Raw genomic sequence first — 15,602 nt, 5'->3', positions numbered from 1 at the left:
CTCAGTATTCACTACTGAAAGGGTAGTAGACAAGTGGCATAGCCTCCCATCAGAGGTGGTAGAGGCTAAGACAGTATAGTAATTTAAACATGCATGGGATAGACATAAGGATATCCTTACAGAGAAATAAGGATCAAATAAGGTTTGAGATAAAATATTGTAAAAAAGGGGCAGACTAGATGGACCAAGTGGTTCTTATCTGCCATCAAATTCTATGTTTCTATGTTTGTATGTAATGTTACGGTCATATAGTTTTTAATCTGTAGGCAAAAATAGTTTGGCATATGGCAAAAATATGAATATTGGTAGTTTCAGAAAAATGTCATATAACTTGTTAGATAACTGTTGCCATAAATGGGTTAAAATAAATCTTCATCACAAGTTAAAAAAAAAAATATTAAAGAAATAAGTATTCAATGTAAATATCTATTTTATCACTCAGTGTACAAAAACACTTGTCAAACTGAAGACTGGGTAGAAGTTCAACAGACAACTAAGTTCTGTGGTATGTGAAAGTGTGCATAATGTCACATACAGTACGTCTATGGAATGTGAAAGTGTGCATAAAGGGGGTCATTCCGTCCCGATCACATGCTGCGCTTCTTCGCAGCCATGCGATTGGGTCAGAACTGCGCATGCACGGCGGCCGCATTGCGCAGGCACATCATTGCCCGGCGACTGTCACCAGGCAGTGATGCACGTTGTCAGGCAGCGACGCTGCTACCAAAGAAAGCGGTCGCAGCGGCAACCGCAAGAACATTGACAGGAGGAAGGAGGATCCGGGAGGCAACTCACCATTTTTGGGGAGTTTTGAGTCCAACACAGGCGTGTACAGGCGTTTGGAGGGCAGATGTCTGACGTCAATTCCGGGACCTGCATCGCTGGATTGATCGCACAGGGTAAGTAACTCTTACCCTGGTCTTCTTTAACAGGAAACTTTTTTTGCATAGCAGGGCTGCACAAGAGTTCGCAGCCCTGCTATGCAGAAATACACTCCCCCATAGGCGGCGCCTAGTTGATCACATGGGCAGCAAAAAGTTTCTACATGCGATCAACTCGGAATGACCCCCAAAGTCACATACATCACTATCTTACTGTGACGGCACGGCACAGCAGCCATCCTTGCAGTGGTTATTCACGGCTGTAATAAGGTAACCATACCATAATTGTCTCGTCTGAAAGCCAGGATGTAGTAATACGTTTAACTACAAACAGTCTACAGGGAAAAAGTATGATTTTTGTTCCATACGGACAAAACCGTTGTGCGTGAAAGGCCCTTAGTGTGTATTTCTATAGAATTGTAGAAAACATAGTGTGTATACTTTATTTCCAACCATATTATAATCTGTTGATCATTAGAATGTCAAAAAACATAGACCTCCATTGTGTTTACAAGAAGGTGAATACAGTGTAATCAGAAATCAATGCTGTAAACTATTGATCAATATAAGGAATGTTTTTCCATTAAACTTTGGCAGATCAAAAGCAGATCAAAAGCAGAACAAACTGCGAACGGGGTCTGTCCATGTCAGTTATCGAATGTACAACCCCAGATGGGTACAATCTCATAATCCTATGAAGCCTACTATATGTATTACTTTGTAGTCCACTGCTTTGTAGTGCTTTTATCTATACATTGCATGTTGTAAATTATGTTTCTTTAAATCAGAAAGCCTGAGATGTCTCTTTGTATTTAGGATTGCAAAATAAGGTGAGCCTGCTAACATCGCTGTTAAGGGCTGATTCCCATATTTATGTCATATTCATTCTCAAGCATGAAAACTGCTGTACAAACTCATCATTTTGATATCATGTTGATTTTTTTGTGACATTTATGCTCATAAAATCAACGGGAGGTAAAGATGCACCTACCATGTAGTTGTTTCATTTTATTGTGCTTCTATGTGTACTACAATCAAAGGGGAACATTAAAGAGCATTAGAAGAAATGCAGATGGTGAGAGAAATAATAGATTTTTTTTAGTGATGCTTATATGCATTCAACATAGTGTTAGAACATTCAGTATAACCACATCGCAAGTAAACTTAATGTCAATCCTAAATTTCCTTTTGACAATTTATTTTATTGTAGTGCCTACATTGTATCCTCAACTTACCTATAATGTTGATTCATTTTCAAATAATGGTTGGTCTCAGCAAATACCTACTTAGACACAGAAGTAGACTGTACTGTATACGTACGTACAGTACAGTATATCCCCTTCAGTTGTAGTTGAAAAGCACTAGGCGTTTTAAATGGCTTGGGCACATGTGATTCAATCAGTAGTTTATTTATAATGAACACCTTTTGGTCCTTTAGACACATTAAAATGATTACCCATGTCGCCTTGACAAGCTACTGCAATTTTTGAAACATTGGTGTTTGTTATTTTAATGAGCCCTACAGTATATGACCAATGCTGGATTGTAAAGCATCTACTATAGTCCTCTAAAGACTATAATTCAAGGCATTGATAGTAAAGTAAAGATACACGGCAAGTACTTTCTTTTCATTGTACACTGTGATAAATACAGCATATCCACCAAGTCATATATCAGTTCACACATTAAATAAAATATACATCCAGGCATAAAGCAGCTCTTGCAAAAGAGTAAAGAACAGCAATAAATCATTGGGTCTTGAGTTTGTATATGATGCAGTATGAGATTGCTCTAGATCGACACAGGCTTAGTTATTAAATCTAGCAATAACGGATGCCTCTGAAAGGATAAAATATTATTTATGACTAATAATAATAATAATAATAATAAAGTTTATTTTTCTCATGAAACAACTGTCTAGCATCACTGTCTAAGAAATAAGATATTATGTAATGTGCATTCCAAGAGAATACTTTTTTAAAATTAGTTACAGTAATTAACCACTTAACTGACGATTTATTTAGCAAAAAACTGCTCTGAAATTGTCATGTATTTTTAAATGAGTGAATTAGGTGAAGAACATGAATTTAACCCTATCCCAAATGATTTTAGTTAAAAAAAAAAATATATATATATTTTTTACATTTTTTTGTTTTAAATATTTTTCCCAAACATCGAAACATTGGCCCTCATTCCAAGTTGTTCGCTCGGTAAATTTCATCGCATCGCAGCGTTTTTCTGCTTAGTACGCATGCGCAATGTTCGCACTGCGACTGCGCCAAGTAAATTTGCTATGAAGATAGTATTTTTACTCACGGCTTTTTCTTCGCTCCGGCGAACGTAATGTGATTGACAGGAAATGGGTGTTACTGGGCGGAAACACGGCGTTTTATGGGCGTGTGGATGAAAACGCTACCGTTTCCGAAAAAAACGCAGGAGTGGCTGGAGAAACGGGGGAGTGTCTGGGCGAACGCTGGGTGTGTTTGTGACGTCAAACCAGGAACGACAAGCACTGAACTGATCGCAGATGCCGAGTAAGTCTGAAGCTACTCTGAAACTGCTAAGTAGTTTGTAATCGCAAGATTCACCCCCAGTAGGCGGCGGCTTAGCGTGTGTAACTCTGCTAAAATCGCCTTGCGAGCGATCAACTCGGAATGAGGGCCTTTGATCGGGAACATCACGTCCATCGCGACTTTCATTTTGAAAGCCAGGACAGCCTCGAGGTATGCAGGGGGGGGTCTGGGGGCAGCTAGGGAGGGTTCATTTACTCTCCCCAGCGGCTGCCATTGCCTGCAGCCGCTGGAGGGGGGGGGGATCTTGCCGTGCTGACCGATCAGCAGTGATCGGCAGCATGGCAGACACGGGGAGAGTGCAGGTGAGCAGAGGGACCTTCCAGTTCCTCTGACAGCAGCAGCAGAGGGAAGATTCCCTTCCCTGCCACTGCTAACACTCTCTATCTGACTGGTCGCATCCTGTGCGACCAGGTCAGATAGAGCACTTGCAGGCATGGTCGCATCTGATGCGACCATGCCAGGCAAGTGGTTAAAGATGGTTAAGCATGAAGTTATTATATGTTCCTTTTATTTGCCACAGGTAATTTATGTTGGGTGGGATTTGTTTGTACAGGCAATAAGGCTGATGCAGATGTGGTAGGGTGGAAGTGACCCTGAAAAAAATGCATGCAAAAATATTGTATTTAAATAACTATTTGTTTAGATTTTGATCAAAACATTTAAACTTGCAGCACGTCATCAAGGGACATCAATTCTCTGCAAGTCCCTAGACTAGCATATATGACCAGCACACCATTACATTGCAGCTACATGTACTCACTAGAGCCGTAACTAGACTTTTTGGTGCCCTGTGCCAGAGAAACAATTGGCACCCCCCCCCTCATTTTTCCAACAGGTACATAAGGCGCATGCCTTGTGGGGAAGGGGCATGACAATATTGATACCACACAGAGCCCATGCTATGATGGCCCTTCCCACATTTTATATATTATAAATGTGGTCTATAAATGTCTTCAAACATTTATAGACCACAGCAAGAAAATGGATTTGGACACAAATCCTTTTATCCCACAATCATGCACTTAACTTGAGATCTTATTGTTATTCAGTTACAATGCCCTTTATTAAATAACACATTTCAATATACTGCCATGCCCAGGATTCAAACCTATAACCTGTTGAATTCTAATCAAACACCATACTCATTGAGCTATATGATCCTGCATAAAAAAAGTATGAACACTATATGAAGCTACTGGGACCTTGTAAAAAAAAGAATCAGCATTGTAATTGAGCAGATCTACAGTAAGTAGGTTGCAGCCACACATCAAATCCCTTACAGTCACACACTACATAGATCTGCTCAGCCGCAATGCTGATTATTTTTTCACAAAGTACAAGATTAGCTTCAAATAGAATTCTCTAGCTTAGAATTATCAACCTTTCTAGGCAAGGGCAGATACAGTAGCTCAATTAATAGATTTTCTGACTGCAACGTCACAAGCAATGGGTTGAATCCTGGGTATGTCAGCATCTTGAAATGTAATAAAAGTGTGACTGAATAACAAAGAGCTCTCAAGTTGAGTTCATGAATGTTAAATAGGTATTAGTGACAGAAGGGGTCAGGGTAGGAGACAGCAGCAGTCAGGAGATACTGGGCTTCAAAAAGGGGGGAAGCTGCAAGTGAAAGTAATTAAAACAGATAATTGATAAGTGCTGCCAACAGTGCCCCCTACCCTGCAGCACTATCTGCAGTGCCCCTTCTGCACACACCTAGTAATGGCCCTGGTACTCACCTCCCAGATACAAAGCTTGACATGTATACAGGGATTGCTTGTGAGCCACACACAACTAGGCCTTTTATAGCCTTAATTGAAAACAGCCATAATAGCACTAGGCAAAATTTTGAAACTAAACAGAAATAAAATATCTGTTTTACAGAAATTGTACATTGTACTAGTTGCATGGTGCCCCTTGATGATGGGCTGCAAGCGGAAGTGTTTTGAACAAAATATGAACAAAATTCCCATGGTTTTATTTGCTACATACTCACAGAGTTGCAGTATATGATTGTTAGTGTCGATATACAATAGTTCTGTATTGTAAAATTGGCATTAATACTGCCACGCAGCTAGTACCATGTACAATATGGGCGCTATCATATTTCTTCTCTGTTTTACATTTGTATAAACATGCCCTTAGTTAATTTTGCATATGTGAGAATGCCCCTTGACATATCGTTACCCCTCCTACATTATTATTAACCTCAATAACATTAATTTCCAGTCACTTCCATTCAATTGTGACCATCTCACAGCTCACAATACTGTTTTTATCCAGTTTAGGCTAAAAGTTGCAGTAAACTGGCTGGTTGCTAAGTGACAGAGCAGTAGCACAAACACACGGCAGTTTATAGCACATCTAAGAAACTTTGCCATACTGCAGTGTCAGAAATGAAAAGTGGTACAAGATGGAATTGTCCTTGGGCCCTCCCACCCATACTTTTTGTTGGATATTTAAAAGAACATGCACAGTTTAACAAACAAAGCACTTCAGTAACAGGGACTACTTCCATGTTTGTTGCTGAAGTGCTTGGTTTGTCTGCTCCCCCCCACAAAACAAGCTACCAATGGGCTTAAGGCAGCTAAGCTAACAGCTCTACAGTGGCAAGATGTCATCATCACTGCCATCCTCATACTCACCTTACATAATCCTCACACAATCCCACATAATCCTCACACAATATCAATTCATCCCTGTTGGAATCCACCATTACAGAAGTCTCTGTGCTGTGATGTAGTAGCCAGTAATTTCCAGTTCATGTTGATGAACAAACCGTTTCCACATTTTGTGGAAGTAGTCTTCTATGCCGATAGCTGACTGTCTGTGTTGAAAACTCTTTCTGAGTACACAGTGGAAGGTGGGCCGCTAAAGTTATGCAAAGCTAGTTTGTACAAGGGCCTCCAAACTGCTTTTTTTGTCTTCTAGTAGTCAAAGGGACTCTGTGACATGCCTGTTTGTACACTGTCATTAAAATCACCCTTCACCATTGTTTGGATGGTGACCAAATTAGAGGAAGTACAGTGCGCCAGAACAGGACAAACAGTATATTTATTTTTCACTTTGCAGCTCAACTCAAACTGCATCAAATCGAAGGGCTTCCTTTTATATGTATGTGTATAATACACGCACCTGGGTACAGTGCACACAGGTTGTACAAACTTAAAATAATTAAAAAAATTAACTTTGCAACTGACAATACACATTGTAGTGCTTCTTATTTGTGAATGCTCAGGCACTTAGATGGACACAGCTTAGCCACTTGTATAGAGTCTGAAATCCACAGCACAGCAACTTCTATACACACTACTGCCACTATGAGTCTGGACACAGCACAGCCAATTGTACAGTATACAATGGCACAGCCACTTGTGTGAGTCTGGAGTACACAGCACAGTCACTTGTATACACAGCACAGCCACTATGACTCTGGACAGCACAGCCAATTTAACCAGTAGAGTACGTGCAGCACAGCACACAGCAGCATGACTGGATTCAAATGGCACTGAGTCCCCGCAACAGAGCCCTTATATAGAATCCAAAACCTGCATGAATCCAATGCCATGAGGAAGACGTTTAGCCTCAATTTGGAATCCAAATAAAAATGTCCTGTTCTGGTATAATGCTTGCTTGTTGTCATTCTGTTTGGATGTCTTATGTGTATTCTGTTATATTTAACCTGTGCACACTGAATACAGCTGAATTTATTGATCCCAAAATTTGTTATCCTGTTTTCATTTTCAAATAGCCTTAACTTAGAAGTGTTAATAGATTTTATGCTCAGATCAGAAAAAATAAATCCATGATGGCATCCTGAAGGATATTTGTCTAATATTCAACAGCTGTATGAAGATGATAGTGATTCTCCAAATGAGATTGGTAGATCAGTGATTCTCCAAAAAGATTTGTAGATCAGTGCTTCAGAAAGGTCTCCTATTTATTAGAATCAGAGTCAGAATCAGCTTTATTGGGCAGGTATACTCATGTACACTAGGAATTTTTTGTGGTACAATGCATTGCCAAGCAGCAACATGAAGGAGGAATACATAGCATAAGAATGGGGAAAAACGTAGCATACATTACAAGCATTACACATATGAGTTCATACTGCACATTGCAACTGTATGATAGACTCGACATATTAGACATATTATACATGTAAGACTAAAAATGAAGGCTGCTTGGCAGAGCAGCACCGAGGCAGCCATGCGCGGCACCAACTTGAACTCAAACAATGCACAAAATACAGAAGATTTAAGTAATACATCAAAAGACAAACCACACAGACATAAAAAAAAACCTTGAGCACACAGAGAGCATAATGCATGATTGGTGTAGGCATTTTGGGTAATAACCTCCAAGGGTTGTGTATTCCACCCTCACAAGGTACCAGGTGTGGCAGCCATTTTAGGTGCACTGCGTAGGATTACCCAGGGTGGAATAGTCCAACCATAGAAGAGATAACACAAAATAGGGAGTTTGCAGAGTCCTAAAGTTCGGAGTAGGGTTCCAACAAACCATCAGGTCCATGTATTTTTCATCCCATCCACAAGTGCATCAGATAAGGCCGCCATGTTGGGTGCACTACGAAGGTTACACAGTGGTAGATGAGCCATACAAGGACCAAATGCATGTATGGGAAAACTGACACATGTGTAGGAGTATGCTATAACCGCATGGAAAGATCAAAATGAAGCACACCCTGCCCACGGAGGAACCATCCGAGGAAGCCATGTGGGGCGCACTGCATAGGTTACAGATGGCTGTCACAAGTATTATATCCAGTTACTGATATCCTCATAAGAATGATATGTGCAATTTGAGCAGAGTGTGCTGCAGATTTAGGGTCTAACCAGTAATAGGCTCATGAAATACCACACATGACGCGTTTCATTGTTCTTTATGGTCACTACATAGATGAGCTCTCGTTAATTTGGGAAGGGGACCTGTCCACAAAACAAGAAGTAATTTCTCTCCTTAATACCAACCTTGTAATATATCCTTCACCTACACATACCACCTACTGTACGTATAAAATACTAGGAATTGGATCAACTTTCTGGCTCTGACCTCAAAAAACATAGAAAAAACACCATAAATACTTTTCATTTCAGTACGGAAGTATGATCTCATATCTTCACTACAAATGTGCCAATTATCCTCTTTGGAAAATAAATATTCCCAAGGGACAGCTTATGGGGTTAAGGAGGAACTGATCTAAACTGGGGAGCTTTGAATCCCAAGTCTAAAGCATCTTAGATGTCCTTCAGCTCAGAAGATATCCTAAAAGCTCTATGTGAATACATATAAAGAAAACAGGGCAAACAATAACAAGCACAAAAAGTTAAAAGATAACATGCACAAAAATGTATGCAAGTAGATAATTTGGATTTACTGTAAAAGAACCAGAAGAATTTCCCAGAAATGTACTATTTACATTAAAAAAGAATAGCTGTTTCTCTGAAATCAAACACATTAAAAGTACAAATTAAAAATCTGCAAACAAGACCTTGTCCTAAACAATTACATTCCACATAAACCTACATTTATTTAGAAGAAAAAATAAATCTTTAAAAACATTTCTGGCTGACAGCTATTTGAAGGCCATTAAAAAAACAAGCCAAAAGGTTGGCTATGACAAAAACCCAATGGGTTTATAAATGTGTTATAGATATATGTTAAACTTGGCAACATGCCATAGTTAGAAATTAATCTATTACTCCCAATGCAGATGAAAAAAACATATTAAATAACCAATTTTAAAAACTGCAATCCAAAATATGCCATCTATTGTTGAAGTGTGATTGTAATTTGAACTAGTACAAAGAACAACTGGAACAATAAAACTAAGGCTAATGGAGTATTGTATCCATAAAGTACAAACCCATTGACAAATAATACAATATAATACTTAATCTATCTGGTCTTGCTATAAGCTCCAATTGTCTTAACCTTTGAACCATACTGTATGTACATGCGCAATACAATAAACCCTTTCCAGTGCTATTGAAAAATATCTTGTATCTTGGGCAGCCCCACCTCATAGCCATCTTCACCAGTTGAACACTAAATATGAAATCCCCAATAAAAGTACAGGGGAGCGCTCATATTGCCCAAATCAATAACATACAGTTTTCAACAGGTTAATATATACAATATATATATAATGTAAATTAGCTTGAAAGATTTTCTTATCTGAAACATCCAATCACTGTGCAGTCCATTTCAAGCTTCTTCAAAATCCAATAGAGGCCTAAAAGTAAACAAACACTACGTGCAATAATGCTTATATTATACAGTATATATATATATATATATATATATATATATATATATATATATCATGTATATACAGTACTATGCAAGTTTTAGCAGGTGTGGAAAAAATGCTGCTAAGTAATAAAACAATATTTGGTGTGACCACCCTTTGCCTTCAAAACAGCATCAATTCTTCTAGGTACAATTGCTCAAAGTCAGGGATTTCGTAGGATTATAGTCAGGTGTATGATTAACCAGTCATACCAAACAGATGATAATGATCATAATTTTCTATTTGTAGGATGAAACACAGTCATTAACTGAAACAGAAACAGCTGTGTAGGAGACTTAAAACTGGATGAGAAACAGCCAAACTCTGCTACAAAGATGTCAAGCATTGGTGATGTGTATGAAAAAGCTGGCTGTTTTAAAAAACATTGTTTCTTACAAGAATCCTCATTATTATTATTATTATTATTATTATTATTATTATCATTATGTTTTTCCACTACCCTTGGAAAATCTGTTGTGATCATAAGCATCTTTTGAAGACCTTGTGTCAGACTTTCTTCTTGCATGGGTCTAGGAGGTGCTCCTTTTCAAAATATAGATTTATGTCAACAGCAGAAATACTGTGTACTAGAGGGTCCCTGAAAAATACATTTAAAATGACAAAACTTTGCTTTAGCGACCAATAGACAAGGTAAACACATATTTAAGGAAAAGTGGGATTACAGAATAATGCTACCTAGAAAAGCATCCAATGCTACACAGTTTTGTAGAATAGCTTTTTTTCTCTTTAATTATTTGTTACGAGTTGTTGAAAAGTATTCGTAAAACTTACTGTAGGTTTCAACACTAAAATAAATTATGTTTTTGCATTAGTGGCAAAGCAAAAATTTGTGAGAACACTCGTGTATAATAGCCAACAAAGTGGTCAATGTACTAAGCAGCATACTGCCTGCTGCCTGTGTACACTGACACAGCTCAGGTAAACCCATCTTGGCAAAGACCCTCCAGGACTTGACTTTGAAATTGACTTGCTAATAAATTTAAATTCTGCATTGGATGTGGTGGTAAGTGCCCTCATTTGACTGTGGATACATCCATAAAACTGTGCATATATGTGGAACAGGGCCGGCTCCAGGCCTACTAGCACCCTGAGCGAGAAAATGTAAAAGCGCCCCCCCCCCCCATGCGCGCGCCTTCGGCGCGCTCCCGGAAAAGTGGGTGTGGCCTCTGGAAAAGTGGGCGTGGCCTCATAACTTTATATCATCAAACTATAAACATATTTTCACACAATTAGCAGCCTTACACATAGTCACAGTAGTGTTCCTTACACACAATGTCTCCAGTATAGTACCAGATACACATAATGTGCAGTGCCAGATAGACATGACATGCCCCCCAGCAGTGCCAGCTACACATGACATGCCCCGCAGCAGTGCCAGCTACACATGACATGCCCCGCAGCAGTGCCAGCTACACATGACATGCCCCGCAGCAGTGCCAGCTACACATGACATGCCCCACAGCAGTGCCAGCTACACATGACATGCCCCGCAGCAGTGCCAGCTACACATGACATGCCCCGCAGCAGTGCCAGCTACACATGACATGCCCCGCAGCAGTGCCAGCTACACATGACATGCCCCGAAGCAGTGCCAGCTACACATGACATGCCCCGCAGCAGTGCCAGCTAGCCAGCTACACATGACATGCCCCGCAGCAGTGCCAGCTACACATGACATGCCCCCCAGCAGTGCCAGCTACACATGATAGTGTTCACTTTTTAGGGCATGGTGCTGATCACAGGGAGGGCACATTTTTAAGTTAGGAGGGCAAAATGATGTACATACTGCTTGTTGTTCCCATACCTATATGTCAAAGAATGGACAGTGCGCGCCGAAGGCGCGCAGCAAAAATTAAGGGGAGTTACTTCGTGGGGAAGGTACGTGGCCACATAATAGCGGCAATTTGCATTACACCACACAGTAGTGCAGCTAATACACACTGCACCAGGTAGAACCTCCTATACACTTTGCGTCAGGCACAGCACTGAGACACATTGCACCAGGGAGAGCACTGAGACACATTGCCTAGCCACAGACGCCTAGCGGGAACACTACATGACATGCCCCCCAGCAGTGCCAGCTACACGTGACATGCCCCTTAGCAGTGCCAGCTACACGTGACATGCCCCCCAGCAGTGCCAGCTACACGTGACATGCCCCCCAGCAGTGCCAGCTACACGTGACATGCCCCCAGCAGTGCCAGCTACATAAATGGCCACACAGTGCCAGATATGCACCCACAGTTCAGATACATAAATGCCCCCAAAGTGCCAGATACATAAATGCCTCCACAGTGCAGATATGCCCCCCACAGTGCCAGATACATAAATGCCCCCACAGTGCCAGATACATAAGTGCCCCCACAGTGCCAGATACATAAGTGCCCCCACAGTGCCAGATATAAAAATGCCCACACAGTGCCAGATATGTCCCTACAGTGCCATATATAAAATTGCCCCCACAGTGCCAGATATGCCCCCACAGGGCCAGATACATAAATGCCCCCAGTGCCAGATACATAAATGCCCACATTGCCAGATGCATAAGTGCCCCCACAGTGCCAGATAAATGCCCCCACAGTGCCAGATAAATGCCCCCACAGTGCCAGAAATGCCCCCCACAGTGCCAGAAATGCCCCCAGTGTGCCAGATATGCCCCCACAGTGCCAGAAATGCCCCCACAGTGCCAGAAATGCCCCCAGTGTGCCAGAAATGCCCCCAGTGTTCCAGAAATGCCCCCACATTGCCAGAAATGCCCCCACAGTGCCAGAAATGCCCCCACAGTGCCAGAAATGCCCCCACACAGGGCCAGATAAATGCCCCCAAAGAGCCAGATATGCCCCCAGTGTGCCAGATATGCCCCCAGTGTGCCAGATATGCCCCCATGGTGCCAGAAATGCCCCCACAGTGCCATAAATGCCCCCACAGTGCCAGAAATGCCCCACAGTGCCAGAAATGCCCCCACACAGGGCCAGATAAATGACCCCACAGAGCCAGATATGCCCCCAGTGTGCCAGATATGCCCCCAGTGTGCCAGATATGCCCCCAGTGTGCCAGAAATGCCCCCAGTATGCCAGAAATGCCCCCAGTGTTCCAGATATGCCCCCACGGTGCCAGAAATGCACACAGGGCCGGCTCCAGCTTTGAATATGGCGGCGCCAGCGCGCGGCGCCCATTAAGGGTGGCGCCCTGCGCGGCCGCTCTATTCGAACATGCCTAGAGCCGGCCCTGATGTGGAATCCCTATCAGGATTACTTAGTGGAGCACCCCAAACGATGACTAACATGTTAATTTGAGGGGAAGGGGGGTGGAAGTAATGTTACATTGGGGATAAATGGACAGAGGGGGTACGAAACAGACCCTAGGCATATTTAATACAACTAAAATAATTAAATACATTTTTAAAAGATGTTCTTAACTTAATTATATACAACAAATCGAAGGTATGATTACCTGTTTTGCAATAAAATCATCAAGGTGGTTAAATACAAAATATATTCTCTATTTTTGATCCAGGAGAGGAAATAAACTATTTAAAATATTTATTTCTTCTTTCTTCATTTATAATTAATTTGTTGAAACCCAATGGAAAAAAAAAAAAAAAAAAAATAGAAATTCACCCCAAAAAAAGATGCATCTTCTCATTAGGGGCAGGATGTATCAATCCAAACAATGCAGTAAAACCTCAGAAAACTGCTGTTTACTAAAATACATATGTGTCATCATATGGGGCTGAGATGTATCCCTATGCATAAAGCTCTGGAAAGTGTAACCTTATGCACCTTGTGACTGATAGGCAATGCCAGGTATAACTTGCACTGTCTGTAGAAGCTTATGGGCTTCTTTACCAAAGGAGCACCTGAGAAGGATTGTTTGGATCCCTCTCCATACCCTGTGCTTTCACATGCACTGTCCAACAGCCATTCAGGCGCATTAGAATTCCTACTGTAGGTCATAAACCCTGAAGTCACTTCTTCGCTATGACAGCTCCATGGCCCTCATTCCGAGTTGTTCGCTCGCAAGCTGCTTTTAGCAGCATTGCACACGCTAAGGCGCCGCCTACTGGGAGTGAATCTTAGCTTAGCAAAATTGCGAATGAAATATTCTCAAAATTGCGAATAGAAATTTCTTTGCAGTTTCTGAGTAGCTTGAGACTTACTCTTCCAGTGCGATCAGTTCAGTGCTTGTCGTTCCTGGTTTGACGTCACAAACACACCCAGCGTTCGCCCAGACACTCCCCCGTTTCTTCAGTCACTCCCGCGTTTTTCCCAGAAATGGCAGCGTTTTATCTCACACTCCCATAAAACGGCCAGTTTCCGCCCAGAAACACCCACTTCCTGTCAATCACACTCCGATCACCAGAACGAAGAAAAAACCTCGTAATGCCGTGAGTAAAATACCAAACTTCTTAGCAAATTTACTTGGCGCAGTCGCAGTGCGAGCATTGCGCATGCGCAATTAGCGGAAAATCGCTGCGATGCAAAGAAAATTACCGAGCGAACAACTCGGAATGAGGGCCCATATCAGATGAGCTGTCCCTGCAAGTAAGTACTCTTGCATACCAGCATTAAAAAATTGCAGTATTCATTGGGGGTATGGCTGTCTAAATTGACCTGGAGAAGATTGACAGTGTCTAGGTCGACCACAAAAGGTCGACAGACACAAGGTCGACACCCTGAAAAGTCGACATGACATAAAGGTCATCACGGAAAAGGTTGACACAGGAAAAGGTCAACATGTTTTTTTAGGGTTTTTTTTGTGTTGCTCGCCATGCTTCCCAATCATAGTCCACGTGGAATGTAAAGTATGAAAAAAGTCAAAAACGGAAAAAATTTAAAAAGTCATGTCAACATTTTCCTGTGTTGACCATTGACATGTCGACATTTTACTGTGTCGATCATTGATATCGTAAACCTAGTGTACAAGAAAATTAAAGTAGACTTCTTTGTGGGCGCACTCTTGTGAAGAAATTGTGAAATCTATGTTAGATTTGCAAAATTAAAATGTAACTTTTAATGTGATTACTTAAAAAGTAATATATCTCCTAACACAAAACAACACAACACGTCCCTAGGATAAATTGACAAGACAAATAAAGTACAAAACGTTAAAGAAGCGGTTGGCAGTTGAAGCATGTATAATAGATATTCATAATTATGAAATAAATTAATCAATCAAAAGTACATGCAATTATATCCGGCGAGAAAATAAGTTACTGTCCAAATGTGAATTATAAAGAGCTGATAATAATTCCAATATCTCAACCCTTAGAGATATTATATGGGATGCCTGTGATAGTAAAGTGAGAAAAATAGATTAAGTGTGAATCTGCTGTCAATGTTAGACAGGAGGTTTTCCTAGTTCTGAACCTACTGCACCAAGTATTCCCAGGTGGTCACCCACCGGGTACTAACCTGGCCCTCAACTGTTTGGCTTCCAAGATCGGACAGTATTGGGCATGCACAGTGAGGTATGATAGTAGGTTTATAGATATTTGTATATGACCTTCTCCCGAATCATTGATGAGAGTTCAGAAAAAAATGTCCAGAGAGAGACAGTAAGAAGGATCTGCTTTTGGTGTTAGGTGGTGTACACTTGTCCCACCAGCTGGAGAGCTGCCATGGGTGGGTGGGTCCTTCAAATCACCAATGAGAGTCCTGAAATAAAGGGGAGGGTTTGATATAGAGAAGGCAAATCCCTGGTTTTAAATGATCCAAGGTTAAAGTTGTCTTTTATGCAGGCACTGAATTAGCCTATAATACAGACCTGTTTTAAATTTATGGAGCAATAAATATAGCTCTACAGTCAGTGAAATAC

At 41.1% G+C, this 15,602-nt stretch overlaps 1 pseudogene; it reads right to left on the bottom strand.

Annotated features, from left to right (window-relative positions):
- Window positions 1-15,151: 15,151 nt before the first annotated feature.
- Window positions 15,152-15,269, bottom strand: LOC134912949 (5S ribosomal RNA; annotated as a pseudogene).
- Window positions 15,270-15,602: the final 333 nt, after the last annotated feature.

The sequence above is a fragment of the Pseudophryne corroboree genome, chromosome 4 (genome assembly GCF_028390025.1).
Source record: "Pseudophryne corroboree isolate aPseCor3 chromosome 4, aPseCor3.hap2, whole genome shotgun sequence".
NCBI lineage: Eukaryota > Metazoa > Chordata > Amphibia > Anura > Myobatrachidae > Pseudophryne > Pseudophryne corroboree.
This window is presented reverse-complemented; position numbering and strand designations above follow the sequence as displayed.